Source organism: Eulemur rufifrons, chromosome 17 (assembly GCF_041146395.1).
Source record: "Eulemur rufifrons isolate Redbay chromosome 17, OSU_ERuf_1, whole genome shotgun sequence".
Lineage (NCBI taxonomy): Eukaryota > Metazoa > Chordata > Mammalia > Primates > Lemuridae > Eulemur > Eulemur rufifrons.
Genome location: NC_090999.1, coordinates 49,976,465 through 49,992,649, shown reverse-complemented (window position 1 = coordinate 49,992,649; position 16,185 = coordinate 49,976,465). Strand labels below are relative to the sequence as shown.

The window sequence follows — 16,185 nt, the reverse complement described above, 5'->3', positions numbered from 1 at the left end:
CCCAGCAAGTTAGGAATATAAAAGGGCTTCCAAGAGAATCAGGAGGAGAGACTGGGGTACCTGCAAGAAGGGGAGAGGCACATCCCATTCCTAATCTGGTGGTTTGCTGAGCCACAGACCCCACAGGCCCAACCTGGGCAGGCACTGCAGCAGAACAGAGCAGGTTAGGGAGCTGGGAGAACTTGGCATCCAGCCCCTGGACTGGGGGGCACCATGATCATGAAACCAGCCCCTATTTCTGAGCTAGAGATCTGAAAGGTGGAATGCCCCCTGGAGGAGCCCCATGCAAGCAGAGTGTAAAGGGAAAACTCCAGGTATGGTATTTCAGGAAAGACGACAGGAGTATTCCCACCCCATTCCAGTTCTCTATAACCTCTGGACAGAAAGAGAGAACCACGATGGGATTATAATCTAGTTTATGGGAGGCAGAGGTTGGTTCTGGGTCCTTAGGGGCCACTCTCCAAAGAGCAGCCTCTGACAACCTCCCTTGTTTTAGTTAATTTAGTAGGTAAATTAACATGTACACTACACCTACTAAGTAGCAAGCAATGCATGTTACTTTACCTAATAGCTCTGCTAGGTAGCATGGCACCCCCATATTATAGAAATTATTTAATCTGGGTATTACATTGATGGTCCAAATGGTGGCACCAGGATTCCAAGTAAGTCTGACAATAAACAAAATGCATGCTGGTTCTGCCCCACTGTGCCAACCTTCATGTTGAAGGATAACTAAAGAAGCGTAAAATGAGCCCAGAGAAGAGCTACAAACATCCGCATTGATTACAGAATTGGCAGCTGCTCACAAGTAGTTTAAAAATGCAATTTTATTTACATTTTTAAATCTACAAAATACAGCATTGTGATAGGTTATTATAAATATAAAAGCTAAGTCAATATATCCACCCCCTTTCCTAGTAACTCTCACAAAGGAAAAACACCAGTGTTTGACCACTACAGTCTGACCTTTAGCAGAAAGACAAAAGCACTATTGAAAAAAAGAAAAAAAAAAAAAAAAAAGTTGTGAACAGAATGCACCAGAACTCAAACTTGCCAAGCTGTCTGCACTTTGGAATTTTGCAGTGTTTAATGTCAACTCTCCAAAACTGGCCTTGTGGGTCTCTCTGAAATGATACTTTAATACCACTATTACTACCCAGCTCTATAGGCAGCATATTAGACAATCAAAAGTACCTGGAAACTAATGCACATTATACTATTCCAGGTAAGCCTTTACTAACCTTTTAAAAGCATAAACCAGGGGACTTACCTTTGTTTTTTGTTTTTTTTTTTCGAGACAGAGTCTCGCTCTGTTGCCCGGGCTAGCGTGCCATGGTGTCAGCCTAGCTCACAGCAACCTCAAACTCCTGGGCTCAAGTAATCCTACTGCCTCAGTCTCCCGAGTAGCTGGGACTACAGGCATGCGCCACCACGCCCAGCTAATTTTTTTCTATATATATAATTTTAGCTGTCCAGATCATTTCTTTCTATTTTTAGTAGAGATGGGGGGGGCGGGGGGGGGGGGTCTCGCTCTTGCTCAGGCTGGTCTCGAACTCCTGACCTTGAGCGATCCTCCCACCTCGGCCTCCCAGAATGCTAGGATTACAGGCGTGAGCCACCTTGCCCAGCCCAGGGGACTAATCTTAACCAAATTATCTCGGCAGTCAACCTCCCTGCTGGCCCAATCACTAAGCAAATATCAGTGCTCTTGAGTCATTGAAAATTGCTGGAAGGGACTTGCTAAGCACAAAATCTTTTTGCTAGAAGTATAAGCTGTACTTTAAAAGGTGTTCGCAAACTTTGTCCTCAAGATAGCTCTGGTACAGAGCTCACGAAGTAAACTTATTACAAATGAAAATAACAGCATCTAATTTCAGAGTATGCCAAACTACCAAATCCCACACCCACTACTCTTCCCCCTGTAACACCAGCAGGTAGAAATCTATATAATTATGCTTTCAATTTTTAGAGTTAAAGAACTTTACACCTTACACCTCTTGTGAAAAGCTCTGTCAGTTTTTCAACAGTTTTCCAGAGCTACAAAATAAATGGAGAAGGGTCTTTACATTTAAAATTGAGATGGAAAGCTGTGTCTTACCAATTCTTAAAAGAAAAAAAAAAAGCACACAATTTGACAGGAAACCTTTTGCCCAAAACAGTGTTCTTCCAAACAGTTTAAAGAGTATGCTCTTGGAAAGCCAGCTAAATGGGTACATATTGATAAGGAATAAACAGCTGTAGGGAACAGATTTAAAGTTAACATTATTCTTTGCTCCTAGTTTATGTTTTCATCCATCACAGCCAATAAAACAAGAAACAAACAATTCTCTCTTAATTCCCCTATCACCAGCCCTATTCACCTCACCTGATCATAAATATTTATTGTGAATTTTTGCATCCAGCACTGTCTATATTGCACTAAAAGGTTAACAGAGGCCTTAAGATAAAGAACAGTATTAGCTACACAAACTTGGTTCAGTCTCCGCCCCTCTTCCTAGACCAAAGGCATCACCAGCCTTTTTCTGGAACAGGAAGGGACTGACTCAAGCTGTTCCCTCACACAGACCCAGGGAGTGCTTCACGGCAATCACAAAGGGTTCACGTTTGTTTGTGCTCTGCTGTTGCTGTCTTGAAATTCTTCATTTTTGAACAAGGGTCCCACTGTTTCATTTTGTAGTGGGCCCTGCAAATTAGGTAGCTGGTCCTGCACAGACCTGTTTTTTTTTTTTTTTTTTTTTTAATGGCACTGAGGTGTGTGCTAAAAAAAAAAAAAAAAAAAAAAAAAGGTTTTATTTTATGCCATACCTTACAAGGCTTTTACTACAAAAAACAGATGCTGATATTTTTTATCCTTTCAAATCCAATCAATAAAGGTAATGCAACAGGTATCTAAAGTCTTTTTATGGACTTACTCTTGCCTACTGCCAATCTATCTTCACACAGCAAAGTTCTTGTCCAGTATAAACCTGATCTCGTCACTCTGCTTAAAACCCTTCCAAGGCATCCACTGCCTTCAGCCAGACCCCAAGCCCTGAGGTCCAGCCCCAGCCTGCTGCTTGGCCTCACCCCATTCCTCACCTCCCGCGTCCCTACCTCAACAGCCTTCTTCCGGCTTCTAGAACATGCCAGGCTCCCACCTCATAGCCTTGGCACCTGCCATCCTCTCTGGCCAAGGGACAAATATTTCAATCAGCATGTACGAGGATTTGGATAAAATCAGGCAGAAAACCTTGATTCAAACTAACAATCATTACTGTCTTTAATTTCTTAAAAGAAACACAAGAGAGGCCGGGCGGGGTGGCTCACGCCTGCAATCCTAGCACTTCAGGAGGCTGAGGCAGGTAGATAGGTCAGGAGTTCGAGACCAGCCTGAGCAAGAAGAGTGAGAACCCCCATCCCTCCACCCCCCGTCTCTACTAAAAATAGAAAGAAATTAGCTGGACGACTAAAAATATATAGAAAAAATTAGCCGGGCATGGTGGCACATGCCTGTAGTCCCAGCTACTCGGGAGGTGAGGCAGGAGGATAGCTTGAGCTCAGGAGTTTGAGGTTGCTATGAGCTAGGCTGACGCCATGGCACTCTAGCCAGGGCAAAAGAGCGAGACTCTGTCTCAAAAAAAAAAAAAAAAAAAAAAAAAAAAACCCACAAGAGGGTTTAAAAGATTCACAATTCTTACTAAATATGTTTTTCACTCACACTATGATTTGGGCTACTTTCCCAACGGTAAGGATCATAAGCTTCTAACTATGAAACCCAAGACAATATGGGAAAGGTCTAGAGAGGAGAGTGTTAGAAGTTTTTCAGATCAGGTTAATCAGGCCTTAAAGGCATCTTCCTGACCTTCACTGACCCCTGAAACACAACATTCTCAAATAGCTTGGAAGGGTTTTGGGAAAACAAACTGACAGTATTAATGGGGATGAGTTAAAGGCTCATTTAAAAAAAGAGTATCTGATACATTCTTTGAAGAAATTTAACTATCAGAGCTGATAAAAGATTCATACAGAAAATATTTAAGCGAAAATTTCTCTTACACAGAAAAAAATGAATCAGTTGCCTGCAACCATTTTCTCGTGAGTTATAAACATCCAGATATTCACAGATTTCAGCTCTGCCTCTATTTAAATGCTGTGATGGTAAAACTGGTCAAGGGATGTTGAGTGTCCACCCCTACAAGGAGCTCTCCCAGAAGGATAGGCACTTTCTAGACCGAGAAGCCACCTCGTCTTGATCAATGGGATGGTCAGCTATAACGTGTCATTCTCGCCATGCCAGCCCCCTTTTAATTAGCCCTTTGATTTCTCTTATTCCAGTGGCCACAGAACATGTTGCCAGTTTTTCACAAAAGAGCCCTACTGTTCATGAATATACTCCAGATGGATTAAGGCTTAAAACATTAAAAAAATGCCAACTATTAAAGCATAACAGAAGAATGTATAGGGGAACGTGTTTAACCTTAGAGAAAGAAGGACCTCTTAAGCCAGACACAACAAAAAAACCTCACAGAGAAAAATTATTTGTGGCGCCTTTGATGTAGTCCAAAGTTAAAAGGCCAGGCTTAGAGAAAATATTTGCTACGTAACAAAAGATTTGAATTCAGAAAATATAAAGAACTACAAATCAGTAAAGACAAAAAAAATTTTTGCTAACTGGGCAATGGATATTAACAGGTAATTCATGAAAAGAAAAATTAAAATGCCCAATAAACAGAAGAAGAGCTGCCTGGTAAAGGAAAAATGATGTGGTGAGATACATGTGGGGTTTTTTCCCTTCAAAGATTGGCAAAAAATTTAAAGATGGATTTTATAAAGTGTTGGCAAGTACCTGAGATATTTTGTGGGTGAGCAATTTTAGGCTTCTATTGTCCAACCCGTAAGACCCAACTGTTCCACTTGTAAGTCTATAGTGTAGAGAAAAACTTGCACTTATACACATAATTAGGAGGCTACATTGGAAGTTTTGGCTATAACACAAGATACTAGCAACATCAGATACCAAAGTGAGTTATAGAAGAGTCTGCCCTCAAAAATGTGCAGGAAGGAGACAACACCAAGCATGACCCTCCCCCCACCCAGTGAGGGTCAAGAACAAGATTTGAGGGAGGACTGCTTTGCAAAAAGCCATGGTGAGACCCCCCACTCAAGCCCTCTTCCCACTGGGTGATGGATGGAGTATCAGCTAGCAAGAGGGTTCCCAGTGAGACCTGTCAGGGGTTTGATTTGCGTCCTCCACCCTTAAGGAGGCAGAGAGAGCTGGTGTCTGACCCCTTCTCTGGGAACCTAGAATGAGAGAGGCAGCGCGGCCGGCCGCCCTGTGGCCTGGGGGTGAAGGAAAGCTGCTGCTGCGCTGGGTCTGGGCCATCCCCTCGGAGGCTGTGGGGGGCAGAGGGTACTGGATGTTTCTCCATGGGCAAATGTGTGTAGGGGGGTGGGGGCCAGTCTGGGGCTTGTCTTAGGTCCAGTCCTCCAGGGCTGCCTGGTGGGCCATGGTGACTGCAGAAGACAGAGCTGGAGGTGGGCCGCTGAGCTCCCAGCTCAAGCAAGGGTGAGGGAGACTTGAAAGAACCCTCAAGAACACCCCAAGAGACAGTCAGCTCTAAACCTCCACAGGCCTAGAGGGCAGAGGCCGTCTTGCCACATTTTCAGCATCAGTTGCAAAAGGGTTTTCCTGTCCCCTCTACCACTGTCCCACCCCACCCTCAGGAAAGCACAGCAAAAGACACATGCTAACCTGTGTTCTCCAAGATGGATCAAGGGGGAAAAAAGCAATTTTCATTATGATCCATATGGTATACAATCCATATGGCTTATATTAAAAAACACATTTTATGAACATTTATGGACACAAACACATGGAAAATGGCTTAGAAAGACATAAAGATTGATGACAATGGTTACCTGCAATGGACTGCATGTTTATGCCCCCCCTCAAATTTATATGGTGAAATCCTAACCCCCAAGGGAACAGCACTAGGAGGTGAAGTCTTGGGGATGTTACTAGGCCACCAGAGTGGAGCCCTCATGGATGGGATTTGTGTCCTTACAGAAGAGGTCCCAGAGAGTCCCTGGCCCCTTCCACTAGGTGAGGGTAAAGGACAGCCGTCTAGGAGAAGCAGCCCTCGTCAAATAACGAATCTTCTAGTGTTCTGATCTTCGACTTCCCAGCCTCCAGAACTGTGAGAAATAAATTTCTGTCATTTATAAGCCACCCAGCCTATGGTATTTTGTTATAGCAGCCTGGACAGATTAAGACATTACCTGTGGGAAGGGGAGCAGCATTGAGTGGAGGGGGCAGGGTCCAATGGGAAATTCAACTTATCCATATTATTTTAAAAGACAATAATGTAGTCTTACATTCCTTGAATAATTAAATGTATTTTTTTTTCTTTTTTAAAAAAAGACACTGTTTCCTGAAACGGAGCCTGCTATAGTCTGAATGTGTCCTCCAAAATTCACGTGTTAGAAACTCAAACCCCTGATGCAACAGTGTTGGGAGGTGAGCCGAACGGGAGGTGCTTAGGTCATGAGAATGGCACCCCCATGAATGGATTAACGCTGCTATAAAAAGGGCTTGTAGGAGTGGGTTTTCTCTCTTCTGTCCCTTCTGTCAAATGAGGACACAGCGTTCCTCCTCTCCAGAGAATTCAGCATTCAAGGCACCATCCTGAGGCCGGGCGAGGTGGCTCATGCCTGTAATCCTAGCACTCTGAGAGGCCGAGATGGGAGGATCACTCAAGGCCAGGAGTTCGAGACCAGCCTGAGCAAGAGCGAGACCCCGTCTCTACTAAAAATAGAAAGAAATTATCTGGCCAACTAAAAATATATATAGAAAAAATTAGCCAGGCATGGTAGCTACTCGGGAAGCTGAGGCAGGAGGATCGCTTAAGCCCAGGAGTTTGAGGTTGCTGTGAGCTAGGCTGATGCCACGGCACTCTAGCCTGGGCAACAGAGTGAGACTCTGTCTCAAAAAAAAAAAAGGCACCATCCTGGAAGCAGAAACACTGAACCCTAACCTGCTGGTGCCTTGATCTTGGACTTCCCAGCTGTCAGAACCGTGAGAAATTTCTGTTCCTTAAAAACTACTAGTCTTGGGTATTTTGTTATAGCAGCACAAAACAGACCAAGACAGAGCCCATCTGTCAGTCTTAATCTATTAATACTAACCATGGATCAGCAAAAGTTCTAATCAGAACACACAGCCATCTTTGGGCTATTTTGTATTAATAAATGTCTGATGCCATTTTTCAGCTTTCTCTACACAGTTGTCCCCAACCTTTTTGGCACCAGGGGCCAGTCTCATGGAAGACAATTTTTCCACGGACCTGGTGGGGAGCGGGAAGATGGGGATGGTTTGGGGATGAATCAAGCACATTACATTTATTACATTTGCAGCCACTCCCCAGCGCTAGCATCACTGCCTCAGCTCCACCTCAGATCATCAGGCATTAGATTCTCATAAGAAGCACACAACTAGATCCCTTGCATGTGAAGTTTAAAGTGGGGTTCTCACTCTTACGAGAATCTAATGCTGCCACTGATCTGACAGGAGGCAGAGCTCAGGCGGTGATGCGATCGATGGGGAGCAGCTATAAATACAGATGAAGCTTCACTCTCTCACCCTCTGCTCACCTCCTGATGTGCTGCCCAGTTCCTACCAGGCCACAGGCTGGTACCGGTCTGCAGCCCAAGGGTTGGGGACCGTAGCTCTACAACATGTTCCCATTCCAGTGAATTCTGCATCTGAGGCTTGAATGTCAATGGCAGACTCAGACTGATTCTTCTCAAAGTATACAGGATTCACAGCTGAAGTTATTAATACACTGTTTTCTTAATTTTATTTTAAGAAATCCTTTTTGTGGTTTCCTCTGTCAGCAAGAGTAGGAAGAAACAGGACTTTACCAAAAGAAAACTAAGATGTACGTCTGGAAATAAACTGACACATGGAGAATAAAAAAACAGTAGTGAATAAAAAAGGAGATTAGAAGAAGCCCACGTTGTTAAGGTAAAGAGCTCTCCTTTGTGTGCCGCACACACACACACACACACACACACACACGCACATTTGTGTACATCCACAATCTGTTTGAAACAGGAGAAACCTGGTACTAAACTGCAGCCTGTGAAATTCAGCAACAAAAACAGCACTTTGCTCATAGACCAAACATCTTAGGAAAGCCAACATAATCAGTTTGAAGAAACAAGTGAAGAAAAACATGGGTTTAGAAAATGAGTTTTGAAAATGAATAAGTATCAGTTGCCAAAAAAAGGCTGGGTGAAGTTCCTTTTCACACTACTGCAAACACAGCAGTCCACGTTTTGTACCATTTCTTCTCCAAACCTGTCCTAGTCTATGTTATGGACCAGGGATTGGCACATACAGCCTGCAGGTCAGTGACTTTTTTTTATATTTTTACATGGTTGGAAATTTTCAGAGAAAGAATAGCATTTCAGGACACAGTTTATATGAAAATCAAATTTCAGTGTCTATAAATAAAGTTTTATTGGAACTCTGCCACACACATTTGTTTATGGATGGTCTATGGCTGCTTTCATGCTATAAGGGCAGAGTCTCTACAGCCCCAAAAACCATCCGACCCTGTACTGAAAAGTATGCCACAGCCCCCGTTACAGACTAACTGAGCCCTCTTTTCTTCCATTTGCATTAGGCAAACATCGTGACTGATATTAGCCAAGAGCAACCATTCAGCTTCTTATATATGTTATCAGTTGCTCAGAGATGGTAAATTCTTCTACATCAGCCTGTTGATTAGTGTTTATTCAAACAGACTTCCTGGGCTAAAGCCACTTCAAAACACCCCTTTGTCACTGACCACAGGATAAAGAAGCCCCTGATAAATATGTGACTTTAAGATTGCAAAAATATGCAGTGCTAAAGAGGAAGCAATATTCCAAGAATTAATCCCTTCCAGGTTCTACCTATTTGGATTATGAATTTCACATTAAATATTACTTTAAAACAACCATTTTTATCCCTATACGTATTTTTCCGGATACACTGAAGTTCCATGTAAAAACCATTCAGTTTATTTAGTTTTAAGATAACTCATTCATAACATCCTTCATTCATACGTAAATCAGCTTCAGGAAAAACAAAGAAACTAACCAGATATCAGTCCTACTTCGCCTTCAACATTCTGACCTCCCCTCAGCATCACTCAACGCTGCCTCCTGCCCCTTCAAAACTGCCTTCTTCCTTGCACTTGGAGTTGCCCATTCTCTCCGGCTCACTAAACCATTCATCTGACCCACAGAACTCATCTAGTCCCCATGCCCGGTTACATCTTGAGCAATACCGTTACAAAGCCTTTTCATTGTGCTTTTGCTCCTGTCTAAATTACCTTCCCTTTGCTTCTCAATCAAACCAAATCTGGCCTTTAGAATATCATTGAACAAGTTTTACTCCCAAGTCTGTAGAGCAGCCCTTCAATTCTTAAAATGCAAAGAGTCACCTATGAAGGCGACATGAAACTAAAAAGCAAGGACTTGGCATGGTGCCACCAGAGTCTAAATGGCATGCACTAGGGCTTCAGAACTGGTTCAAATGAATCATCTTGGCCATTACGATCCTAGAGCAACCTGCAAGCCTTGCCACAAGGGAAGGGATGCACTAAGTCTGACACAGATATTCTAGTTAACTAGAAATTAGATTTTTCATTGGGAATGACCTGGCAGTCACTCCCTTCAGCTTGGTTTTTATGAATGAGTTCCCTAAGCCTAGATCAACTCTGAGTAAGGTAGGGGAAAATTGAGTTTCGGGTTCTATAAAACAGGCACACTTGATGTTTGTGACAACATCAAGGATCCACCTCTCCCATGAAATATCTAGCTCCTGACACCTTTTCTCTGCTTCCTCCAAATATTTAGTGAACACTATTGTGTGCTGGTGCTTCACTAAGAATTATAATATATAAGATAAATAGAGCAGAGTCTCTTCAATTAAGGAGCTTTAACTTGCTGGGGAAATAAGTCATATGCAAAATAATAAAAGACTAACATAAAACCAAATATGCCAAATGACCAAATTGTGAGGAAGAGACAGCGAGAGAGGGACACAAGAATGCCTGGGGCCTGGGGGACAGTAATGGAATATGGGTGGTGAGAATGGACAGAATTTAGCCGGGAGAAAAATCTCAGTGAAAGGACAAAAAAGAACAAGGAGTATGCGGCAACAAGTAAACCACCTTCATGAGGTCCAAGATGTTCCTGGTGAATCAGAGAACAAAGCGGCTAAGACATAACGACATCACCCAAAGTCTAGATGGCCAGAGAAGGTGAGACTTGATTGAGGAGCAAAGGAAAGATCCCTGAACAAGACGATGATGTCATGAAAGCAGAGTTTGCACCTATAGATGTCATCTTTCTTCTGATTGGACAGAATAGATCAGAAGAAAGAAAACCATGAGACAAGGAGGGTAGTTAGCAAGTCAAAATGTAAAGTGTGAGCTTAAGCACTCTGGAGGTTAGAGTAATGAAAGAAAAGGGTAAAAAAAAACTGCAAACAGAAAGACGTGAGCCCTGGTGTGTGCAGATAAGTCATTTCTTCCCCTCCCTGGCCCAGAGCACTTACCATTCCTATGCAGGCATCAAATTGGTTAGTCTTGATAAATGATGGCAATAATGGCCAAGGCACAGGAACCTCCTAAAGTCCTACCAATACCTTTAGAGATTAATATGACAATTGCGGACTTCACCCTTAGTGACTTAATAAATTATTATATGTTGAAAATTGGTGATTCATCACAGTACATTTGCTAATTCTCTACAAATTGCAACTTCTTGTTTTTCTAGCCATACCACCAGGAACGGTTTACTGTATTTGCTCTTTACAGCCCACTTCCACTTCTGCATTAAGAAACCTCAAACAAAAGCAGGAGAGGTCTTCTGGGGTCGTCAAGTGTTCTCAGAAGTGCCAGGCTAATGAAGTGTCCCTGATGGGGTTGGGGAAGGCTTCAGGTCCCCAAGCAGCTCCTGATTCAAACGGCCCTTGGGAGACAGGAAGCACCTCTGAGACCAGCAGGCGCACACCTTCTTGAAGCTGTTTAGACACTGTCTCCATCTGTTCCCCTTAACGGCTTCCTTCTGCAGAGCGAAGCTCTCCCATCTTATCTGGCTAGCGTTGCTGCCAGTTTGTTTTCATAAAGATCACTATCTTGGCCAGACACTGGGAAATAAGTGAGACGACAAATCTGGTTTTGATGAAAAGGAGACATTAAATGGGGTGTTAGCCATGACCCAAGGGACAAGGAAACCCTGAAACTCCATTGCCTCACTGATTTCACACCCACGCTGAGACGATAGATCAAACACTACAGGATCCTGCCTTTAAAAGCCATCAGAGAGAAAGGAAGGATTGCCCAGCACTGTGCACAGACCTACTCAGTGGACAACCAGAAAAAGGACACATCCTCATGCCCTATAGGTGTCTTTGCTTAAGAAAATATCCAGACAAAACCAGGGTATTTACTCTTCTGAGTCTCCCCTCAAGTCAAGTAATAAAACTAAACTATAATCACATGTTAAACCATAATCTAATAGAGTAACCAGACTTTTGGGGGCTCTGCAGGTGTAGTAAGTGTGATCCGAGAAGGCAGCAGGTCTGCCCCTTCTAGAAACAGCCAGGACATGCCCAAACTCTGCAGCCAATCAATTATCAAAGGACCTACTTCTCAAGTAGGGAAAAGAAAAAAAAGCTCATGCCCAAAGGGGCTGGCAGCAATGCCACTTTCAGTTACTGTTAAAACTTCCATAATGAGCAAAAAGCTATTTCTTTGCAAGTAAAGGCTTTTCATCCACACAGCAAGGAGGAAATTTCCTAACAGATTCCTTCTCACATACTTAATAATGCTTTCTCTTTTTTCAATATTACACCCCATCCCTTATACTCAAGGGTCAACAACCCCTAAGTAAATCCAAAGGTAAAGGTAGTTTTCTTCTTTCAGTATAATCTGTTTCTCAGTTCCCTAGTAGAAAGTCTGCCTCTGCCTCTCAAAAAGTGTAGCAAGTGTCGTTTTATAATATAGCTGCCAAAAGAAAGCCAGTGAGAGAAATTAACATGCCCCAATTTGCCATTTGTACGCAGGAGTTAGGTGAGGTATGATATTCCCAAGCCTTCCAAGAACTCCGCAAAGTAGGCCTCATCAGCCCTTTTACAGATGAAGAAATAGACCTTTTGAGGGTGAAGTGCTCAAGGTGGCACCGGCAGTAAATGGCCACATTAATATTCTAGCGAAGTTCTTCTCACCCAGGGGATCTTAATCTGAGATCCATGGGCTCTTGGCCTGCAGACTGAGGCAGGAAAATAATTACCATTTACATTTCATTAACCTCTACCTGAAATTTAGTATTTTCCTTCAATTATGAAAGTATGCGACTACCCACAGTAGTTATTGGCAGTGTCTGTGACTTTGCCGCCAATAGAAATAAATATATTTTCATATCCCTTCACAGTCGCTGCCAATTTTGAAGTACTCTTTATGGCAATCACTATATAAGAATTACAGTGCTCATTAGATTCCCACCAGTAGAGCTTGTTATTTTGTGCGTTAGTACACAAGAAGCACATGCTACTCTATCACAAATTTGTTCTTAAACATTTTGATAACTTCCAGTATCATTGGCTTTCTTTATAGTCCTATTTATCTTTTTTCATGCATTCAAAAAAAATATTCTAAGACGAGTCCCATAGACTTCTCAGGCTGGTGAAGGGGCTCTTACCATGCAGAAAGTTTAAGAACTCCTGCTCTAATTCCAAAGCCTCCATTTCTTTCCATTTCCCCATTTCTTCACGCTGTGTTTTCCTCTCTGGTTCTCGTCTTTCCCAGGCTTGCTTAAAATAGTTCCTTACATAGAATTTTAAAAAAAGAAAAAAATCTCTGACAATTCAACCACTAAATTAACTAATACACTGTCTCCTATTAAGTAGTACTTATATTTATAAATTTGCATGGCTCTAGATTTTAAGTCCCAAATGAGCTTTAAGTATGATGGGCAAAAACCCAACTTACCATTTGCTGATGTGAAGAATGACACGGGTATTCCCTTTATCAGAAACCCTAGCATTGCCTAACAGATGTCTGCCAGCATGAAACAATTTCCATCAGTAAACAATGGCACAATTGGTTAAAACAAAACAAACAAACAAAAAAAATAGTATCATAAAACAACAGTAAACTAATCCAGAGAGGGATGCTAAGCTTCAGCCAAGATTCTTTGGGGATCAGGTAACATCCCTTTCTTATATTTGAAAATGCCAAGACATAGCTCTCCCCCAAATCCAGACTTGCAGCAGTGTCACGGCAGTCTCGTGGGAGTATACTTAAACAACACTCCAGATTCACATGCATAATGCACAGGCCTTGGTTTCCTCAATGAAAATAAGACAGGGGGAAAATGGCTTCCTTGTTGAATGCGTTGAAACAAGGCGTGCATTTGTGATAGATTCTAGGGCAATTGCAGGATGTCATTGTCCTGATGTTACTGTACACGTATAGAAGACTAGTAGGAAGAAAAATTTATTTCAGATTTTAAATAATGAGTCTGACACTGCAAAATATTCCCTAAATCTTTATTGAGGCGATTTATGTTAACTTTCTTTTCAAATGAATGCTTCATTCAGTATACACAAGAATGGGAGTGCCCTAGTTATAAAGTTAAAGAATTTGTTTAACATAAAAATATTTCTTAGTAGATTCAACTGGGCCATGATATCATTTCTTCCTTTGGCTTATTCAACTCTGTTTTTTGATTCTTAACAAAGAAATTCTTTGTGGTTTCATGTCAAAAGCAGTGAGAACTCATGGCCTCCATTATGCCCAGACATGTGTCTTCACCAATCAACACTGCCTTCAATTCCGCCTTTTCCATAATCAGAATCTCAGCTTATGTGTCACTGCATCAGTATTAGCTGATTCTCAATCAAACACAGGGTGCCTTTGGAGAACAGCAGCAACAGGAGCTTGCTGCAGTCTCTGGGTTATTAAGAGATTCTCAAATCGCTTTACCAGGCTACACTAACTAGCCGAGCTTCAGGGAGTTTTGAAAAGTCAGATGTACAGATAATCAAGTCACAGTACACAGGAAAATCAGGCACAGGTTGGAAATGAGCCTTTGAGCTAAGGTATAGCATTTCATTCAATGCCAAAGGCTGTTTGATTCCCTACATTATCAAGGCCAAAATTAATTCTCTGCCAGACTCCAAGGTAAATTTGGGAGTGGGTTGTCCTTTGCCTTACATCTCCTAACAGTGAGTGACTCAGTGATGCTCACACCCAACCCAGGTGCTCCAGCTTGATAGACTCCTAAAGAGATCAGGTTGTGTGCAGGTTCCTGCTTGAGTTTGAGATTTCTTACATGTATAGGCAAAAAGCCACCATGCAAAGGGCACCTGGGATCTATTTTATCTTGTATGCCTCAAAAAAGTAGGTGAATAAAGCCCACAATGTGTCTGAGACTGGGAGTATGTATGATCATGGAATCGGGACGTAACAACTCTCTAAAATCCCAAATCTTCCCCCTACCTTTGCTTCCTCCCAATCATCTCAATTTAAACCAATTAAAAGAAATGCTAGTATTAATCAGGAGCTCTTCACTACTTACTGGATGAAAATTTTTCTCTTCAAAGCACTTTAAAAACATGCTCCAAAACAGACTGCTGATGATTCCCCAGTTCTATTCAGGGCTAGATGATGAAAGTTGAGCTGTTATTGCACAGCTGATTGGACAGAAAGATCAGAAACTCCCCTACACATTATAATTGCAACAAGGTACACGTCCATGTCTTATTCAGCTGTGCCTTGCCTATTTGACATCTGCAGACAAAAGCATGTGCACTTTAGAACGATGTGCAAATTCTCTATTTCAACACAGGTAGCAAGAATTTGATATGGTAAGGTTTCTAACGAACAGAGCATAGTTCAAATATCTCCTCCACTGAAAATTAAGACTAAAAGGAAATTCATGAGTTTGCTGATTACATTTCCTCTCCTTTTGACATCAAGGTATTATTCAAAATGCAATGTATAATGCGGATGGATAATGGTGAGAAAGAGAAAGGCAAAAAAGCATCACTTACTTAGTTGGAAATAGAAATATAAAAACAAAAACTCAAGGCCAAAAAGGAACTTTAAAAGATCATGTATTCCAAAAACTCCTCAGCTTCCTGAATAAACCAATACCCAGCTAAAGTGACTTCCCATGGCCGTTGTGTTGCGTGTGTAAGGCACACAGAACACAGATTTCCTTGGTTAATGATTGATCTTTCTACTTTACCATATTATCTCTGCTCTATCAAGACACATAGGAGTAAACCTTTTAGTCAATGGCAAGCATTTCAGAATGAATCACAAAGAATCGTGCTGTAAATTTCTTCCGAATGCTGACCTCTTCTCCTTGCATCCAAGTTAAGTCTGCTTTCAACATACAAAATTTAGCATGTCTAAATGAAAGATAAATTCAATTATCTTACATCTCCCTTGAGGTAAGAAAGAGGGCCTGAGACCCACTCTTAAGAGGATAAGCTGTTAACCTTCTAGGGACATGCTCCATCCTGGTTATATAAAAGAAGGCAGCAGAAAGCAATGCCACCCAGCTTTCTTTCCTCCCTCCACATCAGCAATGGACACGGCTGCCCAGGAGTTCCTGTTTCCATGCAATAACCTGAGAGCAAATCCATATTATCCCATCACTTGAGAATGATTTCATTATAAACAGGGAAGATATCAGGGAGATTAAATTGGCTGCATTTTTTTTTTTTTTAAGTATCAGTTCTTTTTAGTGACACACACAGATAAATTAGAGGAATGGATCTCAAAGTAGTCCGCCCAAACCAGCAGCCTCAGCAATTCCTGGAACTTGTTAAAAATGTAAATTCTCAGGCCCATCCCACACCTATAGAATCAAAAATTCGGGGAATGGTACACAACAATCTGTTTTAACCAGCCCTCCAGGTGATTCTGAAGCAGCTAACATTTGAGAGCAGCTGAACCAGAACGCTCCAAAATGCTACAATGACGTGTGTTGATGGACTGATAGCCCTGGCACACAGACAGGCACACGATGGTCTCTAGTTCCTAACGCTTTCTCTACAGGGGCTCTGGAACTTGCACAAAGCATCAAGCTTATCCAAGTTAGATCACTTTCTGGCAAGTATCTATGGCAGAAGCTGCC

General features: G+C 42.1%; 1 protein-coding gene across 1 annotated transcript in view; it reads right to left on the bottom strand.

Annotated features, from left to right (window-relative positions):
* The window catches only part of IQGAP2 (IQ motif containing GTPase activating protein 2), a 278,338-nt gene that overhangs the window by 164,055 nt on the left and 98,098 nt on the right, over positions 1–16,185 (bottom strand). The window lies entirely within an intron of this gene.